Genomic DNA, 7,494 nt, shown 5'->3' with positions numbered 1-7,494 from the left:
TACATAACTCAATTGCTACTGTTTGTCGCACGGAACGAGCAAACTATTGAATTTTACACGTGCAAGAATAAGAACCTAGTGCAAGACCTTCAGAAATATTTTATGCTCCTTCTTCAGTAAAATACATCAACTTAAATTGACAAAGCATGCTTCACGCTAGTTTCGGCGCGTATATTGCTGCCCTCATACCGGGAAGTCGTCGCTCAAAGCCGTCGCTCGCGTGGAGTTCGGCTTGCAGACGACGAGTGAACGCGACAGCCATCGCCTCGCTTGTAGCGCTGTCGCTGTCGCGTGCAAGATCACTTGTAAGGGGTTTATACTCGTACATAGTACACGTACGTACATACTTGTACATACTACATATACGAGCCAATTGCGAAGAGCCGGCCTCTCCAAGAAGCAAAAAATGATGGTGCAAGCACTGCTTTCCAGGCGAACGAAGGCGAAGTGTTAGCATCTCCTTGTGTTGGAAATGTTCTTTGGCGAGTATGTTTTTTGCTAAGCTGCATTCAGCGTTCCAATGAGTACGTTTCCGGGCAAACAACTGTAGTGTTATGTTCCTGCTTGCCTCCTCGTAGAACGTAAGCGGTGATGCGATCTTCAGCATTTGTGCGCTGCCCCAAAGCTGTCGGCAATCTACACAGACGGTTTAAACGCGGGAAAAGTTTACCGGCTGTTGTAGCACGTGTAGTATAGAACCTTCATCAGCGCGCCATCCGCATGCTACTCGTAACCGGCGAATTCCGTCGGCTACGTGAGATGGTCGGTTTTTTATGTGTGCGAGAGAAGGGGGAGCGCAGCGCCCTGGCGTGAGCAGGCTTTCCAACACATGCAAACTTTACGCTTGCAGTGCGTTATGGTAGCTGCATGCAGGCTGTTTCACAACACACGTGCGAATAGAAAATTCGCGGCGCTTGGCGATGAAACCTGCGTCAAGGGTGGGCGGTAAACATGCACCTTCCGTTCAGCGTGCTTTTTTTTTTTTTTAGGAGAACCCAAAGCACGCATTATTGATAAACTCCGGTAGTAATCGTCATGGAAGTTGTTAGAGCTCAACACTTGTTCTTGAGCGCTTGAAGTTGTTTCGCTTCACAGCAGCCTCCCACTTAGTTGAAACCTTCTTGTCTTGCAGGAAATAGTGGAACATCGGAACATCGTCGCGGCCGCTGGTGTTCGTGCAAGCGTAGGCTGCACAGAACGCCAGCATGATCGGCCTACAAGTTCACTTGATGCTGCACACGTCAACTACCACTCCTATATACACACAAATAAAGGAATGTAGGGTCGAGCGAAGCTGATTAGGACGGCACGCACGCAGAAATAAGCCCGGTCAGGCACGGTCGCGGAGACTGCGAAGGCGCGGAACACCAGTGTTGACGTCACTACGCCGCGGTTTCCGGTCTCTGCTCGCATCGTCAGCGTCAGCAGCAGCGCGCGGCGCTCGACGGGGGGCGGAGCTACAGCGCAATTTTAACCGACGATTGCGTGACTCCTAAGTGAAAAATACCCCCCAAAATTTTACCTTCATGGTTTATAAGGTTCCCGCATCCGTATATGAGCGTCTTATCGAATTCTCAACTCTTCAGCTTCCCTTTAAGTGGCTAAACCTGGTGAGGGCGCCCTTTAAGTATGTGCATTGAAGCAGGACCACAGACTCAAGTGAAGTGGCAGACTCACAATAATTAGATTCCTCTGGAAATTGTTGTCGACTCCAACCCTAAAAAACCATGTCCCCTTATACACGTCATGGAGATATATTTGAACGTGTGACGATTGCAGACATGTAATTTGGAGTGTGGCTAAATTAGCAATTTCAATTATTACTTTATATTGTTCTTGTAAGGCCCCTCACCAGGTCTAGCCATCTTGAGCTGACAACCACAGTGCATACAATGTAGTGCATCATGTCTGTTAAGTATTACATCCCTACACAAAAAGAGCTCAAATGTCAAATCAAACGCCGTTGGCCCTTCTCGCGGGCGCCGTGCCAAAGCCGGAGATTAAACGTCAAGTGCGTCTACTTCACGGAGGAAGGAAACTAAGGAGAGGCCCTACCCCCTCCGCGCGCTAGGAAAAAAGTGTGGCAGAAATGACGTAGTAGGTTCTCATTTTTTTGCTGCTTTTTTATATTTTTTGTTGTATGGCCACGCCTTTTGGGCCACAATGGCGGCGTTGTTATGGTTTTGAGCGCTCACACGTGTTGCTCTGGTAGGTTTTGGGCCGTGGCAAAGGCGCTGAGTGGGCGGGTTTGCGTTAGTCACCGTGTCTTGTTGCGCTGTGTTACCTGCACCGTGCTCTGCCAGATGTTGCGCGAGCGCGCGACACCACGCGCAGCGCGGCGTGGTTTCGCGAAAGATGTAAACAAGCGAGGAGGGTGGCCCAAAAGGCGGAGCATCGCCATGAGCAACGCCAGATTCCGGCTTCACTTTTGCTTCACAAAGAGTGACGTCAGGGCCTCTCCTTAGTTTCCTTCCTCCGTGGTCTACTTAGATGGCAGTGCCCTGACGTCTCACATCTGAGTCCCTTGATACATTGAAAGTAGCGACACTCTCCGCCCTGCTGCACTTTCCTCCTCGCTTCTCCTCACGCGCCGGCTGCGCCCGCTGCGCACGGCACGCTTTTTCTCCTTGGCTCCCGCGGACGGGAGCATTCGATTGAGGCCCCCGATTTTGGGCCATTTGCACGCCCCAGTGGCATGAAAGATTTTGAAAAATGGTGATAACACCATCTAGAATGCTGAAGGTAACGTTTATGAGGAGGTTGGATACTTCTTAAAGCCCTACACATATGGAGCACACTGATGTAAAAGGAGCTTTGAGGTGAGTTCTAAACTCCAGACATTTTTTTCTGCCACATGATAAGGTGCTTTACTTTGTGCATCTGATCTAGTATTGCTTGCGACACATCCCTCTGTGTTTAGCATTTCTTTTTTCTTGCCTGCGCGCGCATATGCACCGCAGGTATTATATTAAGCATACCTACTTAAAATGAAATAGTCGAGAGTGCATCATCCGTCGATGCGTTTGTCTTTTTAATGTCAAATTAGCTTTCCCGCTGCGGTCTCTAAACTGAATGGGACGGTTGCGCAATTTAGGTGCGAGCTAGCGTGCGCGAGAACACCCCTTGCAGATTGCCTGTATCCGTGAAAAAACCAAACAATAATCGTCACCACTCATGCGTGCGTGGCAGCCAAATTCAAAGCAAATTCAAGAACTGAAAAAACGCAATGTGGGCTAGCTAGCGCTCATCATCCGCGATACCACGGGTATACATGCCATTAATATTTTTCAGGGTCTGCATTGTTTATATCTAAGTGACTTACGCACACATCGAAGTAAGCTGGAAAGAAACCATGAATGAAACCAAGCTGGAAAGAAGCGGACGTTTCGATTTTCAGTAAAATGCCACGGAGCCAACGGTCACGGAAAGTGCGACCTAGAGGCTGTATCTTCGCACATAATTGTTTTCAGCGGAGAGCAGAACCTGTAGTTCTGCATTTCCGACTGAATAACAGTAGATGACGTGCGAGCTGATTTGAGTGCCAGAAGAATATTCAGCATACTGAGGACAACACCATATTATGCAGTGTACAAAATATTTGCTGCAAAAATGCTGATGAGCAGGCCTGAATAAAAATTAATGCAGAAATTCCACTGGAGTTGTCCAAGTACGCGCACGCATTCCCACAATTTCAGTTGGCTCGACCCCAAATTTAATTTGACCCACACCCAAATTTGAAGCAAGCCCAACTCGAAATTTTAGTTGGGCCACTCCTAAATTTCCAGTTGGTCCCCCTCCCCAAACTTCAGTTAGCCAATCTCTAAATTTCAAGTTGGCCCACCTCGAAAGTTCAAGTTGGCCAACACGAAAATTTAAATTATTTTGTTTATTCAATACTGCGCATTGAAGGTCCAAGCAGGGTGGGCAATACAAATAAGGCAACAAAAACAGAAAGAAGCAGCAACAGAAAACACTGATGCAGGCTCAAAAATGTTAGTTCCCAGTGTAATCACTTGTTTCAGTAAGGCTATTCCAATCATATATGGTCCTTGGAAAATAAGAAAACTTAAACAGGTCAGTGCGAGCGAAATATGGCATTAGCGCATTTTGTCGGTGTCCGGTGGGCCTGCTGGTTAAAGGTGATAAATACGGTGATATTTCTAGAGCTAGTTTGTTATTCAAAAGTTGGGAAATTCTCATCTAACTTTTTGCCTTTGTGCCTGCAACAGTGGTATGCCGTTAGACTGCATTAAATTAGATGGCGAGTCTGACACGGAAAATTTGTTAAACATAGACCTTGCAGCCTTTCTTTGAATATGTTCAATACTATATACATGCTACATTTAGTATATGGGCCCAACATAAATCACGCATATTCTAGTTTTGGTCGCACAAGAGCAGTGTAGCAGAGGAGTTTAACATTAGGAGGAGCAGTTTTAAGTTTATGTTTCGGGACACGTAGCTTGCAGAAGGCAGATGAGCAAACATTATCATATGAAGATTTCAAGAAAGGCAAGAAGTCACTGTCACACCGAGATATTTGTCGCAACTTGTAATGGTAAAGACCCTAATGAGTAAGTTTATGAAAGGGGATTTTTTTTACGAGTTGCTCGAAGGCCGACACATTTGCTCATGTTTAGTGATGTTCCCCATTGTATACACCATTCGTGTATATTATCTAGACTAGTGTTGAGGTCATTGTAATCGTTAGTGCAAATAATTTTAGACTGGCTAACCCCCACATCTAAATTTGGCCATTGGCAAATTTCAAGTTTGCCCACTCCCAACAAGTTGGCCCACACCAAAATTTTAGTTTGCCCACCCCCACATTTCAGATGACCCACCCGTACTATAGGCTTCCAAATGCATTTTTATGGAGCCCTATGTATTTATATGAGAATTCTCTCTGATAAACTTTATTTGGTTTCGATTGTTCCGCATTGCCTAAAAGCTTCCATCTGAATTTACACAATTATAACAATGAATGTTGTAAATTCGCAAATTATGCATTTTTGTGCAAATACAAGACATTACAATTTCCACGTGATGGGCTGGGGGACTCACTAAGAAATGCTTACACATTAAAAATGCAGCATTAGGAGACGCTTTGACAGGAACAATGAGGCGCCTTACCACGCAAAACAACATTGTTCTTTGTCGGAACAAAGTTATTTCGGCAAATGTTGTACAGCCACTGCGTCTTGCGCAAGCCATCACGATTTGATTGTGGTACCATAAAAACTGCATAAGCCTCTTCAGACTTTGTGCTGCAGTTATATACGCTACAGCACAGCATAGCACTAGCACAACACTGCAGGAAACACAGCATGCAACATTCACTGCACCGAGCCAGCCGAGCTAAGGAGAAAAATGGCGCCAATGAAAAAGAAAAACACAAGCAATATGCAAGACCTGCGTATTTCCAAGGGCAATGGCAAGGAGGCCAATCGTCGTGCAGAAAAATGGGTGCAAAACCGTTTCTCGCGGACGGGACATGCAAGAGGTCACATGGTGGTGGCAGTTCAAAGAGTAGCGATACTTTTATTTTATCTTTATTTATTTCAACATACTGCAGGTCTAATGACCCAAGTAGGACTTTAGTCGCACAGTAACAAATGACCGAGTATTCAAGGCAACATCAGTTATTTGCTTAATCTGTTGCTTCAATAGACCAATTAAAGTTTACAGAAATAAAACATACAAACTAGATGTTGCATGTTTATATTTTACTTTGTGCCGTAGCAAAAGAGATCTAGTAGTACTTCAGTTTGATCTGCTCATTTCCATGCTTGCGTGCAGAAAACAAAACTACCTAATTTTCTACTACTATGTTCCAACGCTGCGATCATGCTCTTTCAACGTCTCGTGTCTGCCTCAGTGCTCGTGACTGTGGAAGTGACTTATACCGCTAATCAGGTGTCCTTGTGCAAAGCGCGCAAAATCATCCGCTGCCGGAAACGAGACAAATGCAACAGCTCACGTGCAAGACCGTCACCAGAAGTGCACCACTCAGAAGTAAACAAGAGTAAAAAGAGGGCAGAACCCGTGATGCATTTGTCACACAATACTCCGGTACAGGAGAACGCAGGGAAGGAATTTCGCTTGCGGTGACTAGATTAGGAATGTGGAGAGAGTGTCTATGTTGGCGGTGACGCTCGCCTCCTGAAATTATGGGTTCGTGGCACTTCAAATATTTCTATCTCTGCTATTATTGAATTAATTTGAAATATTACTGCGGTAGAACACTCCATACAAGGCACATAACTTCCAGCGTATAATCAAAATTTGCCATGTGGCCTCGTGAGGGGTCCTTTAGACAACTCTCCCTTCAGCATAGCATTACAATGCATGCTCAAGGACGCAGGTGCTGACATAGCATTCACGAAAATGCAGCCGAAAGAATGCAACACCTGGGACGTAAAGGCCATTACAGTTGACTGCCTTTATAACGAAAACCTTGAGGTTTCCAAGTCAGTTGTTATACAGATAACTATGTTGTAAAGGCCAGACGTCGCACTACTCGCAGTAGATCTGGAACAGAATTATTCCTTTGTCAAACAGGTGATTTCATTGTAGAGGTGTTCGACTGTATTGCAATAATTTTGCTGCTTGTTTGGTTTATCGCGAAATTACGTGCAGGAAGGATCGCGAACTGCAAAACAACCTTGACTAAATAATAGAATGGTATAGTAAATGGAAGATGAAGATCAATGTGTCAAAAAGCAGTGTCGTTAGGTTTACAAAAAAAAGAAGCCTCTGCTTATAGATTACTGCATGGAACAGACACTGCTACGTGTTACGGAATATTCGTACCTAGGGTTTCTCATTAAGAGCACACTTCCCTGGAATGATCGTGTTCATAATATATCAGCAAAAGCCAGTCGCATGTTAAACTTTCTACAACATAATTTCAGGAAAGCACCTTCTGTTCTTAAAAAAACTCTCTACTTATCAAATGTTTGCCCAATCTTCGAATATGCCAGCACCGCCTCGGACCCAGCAACTAAAGTAAATATCGATGAACTAGAGCGCATCCACAAACGTGCCGCCCAGTTTGTGACGGCAATTACAACTTCACCAGAAGCTCAAGCGAAATTGTCAATGCATTGGGATGACCATTACTGTCACCAAGGCATAAATATCTCAGCCCATGTCTCTTGAACATATTAAACGACAAAACAAGGATCGATAAATACAACTACCGTATTTACTCACATGATGATCGCACTTTCTTGCCAAAAAAATTGACTCAAATTGAGGGTGCGATCATTACGCGGGTTAAATTTTCCGCGAGAAAAAAAATTTTTTTTTATCCCGCGTTGGCTGCGGGATGAGAACAGGTCAACAAAAAGGCGGCTGCCGCTGTGTGTAGTGTGGGACACCAAAATAAAAATGGCGGCCGGCGGAGCAAGCCGAACAAACTTTTTTTTCTTCTCATGAGTACATTGCGTGCATTGAAACAGTTTCTTCCGTATCAGTAATGAATAATATCGC

This window comes from Dermacentor variabilis, chromosome 10 (genome assembly GCF_050947875.1).
Source record: "Dermacentor variabilis isolate Ectoservices chromosome 10, ASM5094787v1, whole genome shotgun sequence".
Lineage (NCBI taxonomy): Eukaryota > Metazoa > Arthropoda > Arachnida > Ixodida > Ixodidae > Dermacentor > Dermacentor variabilis.
Note: the sequence above shows the minus strand (reverse complement) of the source record.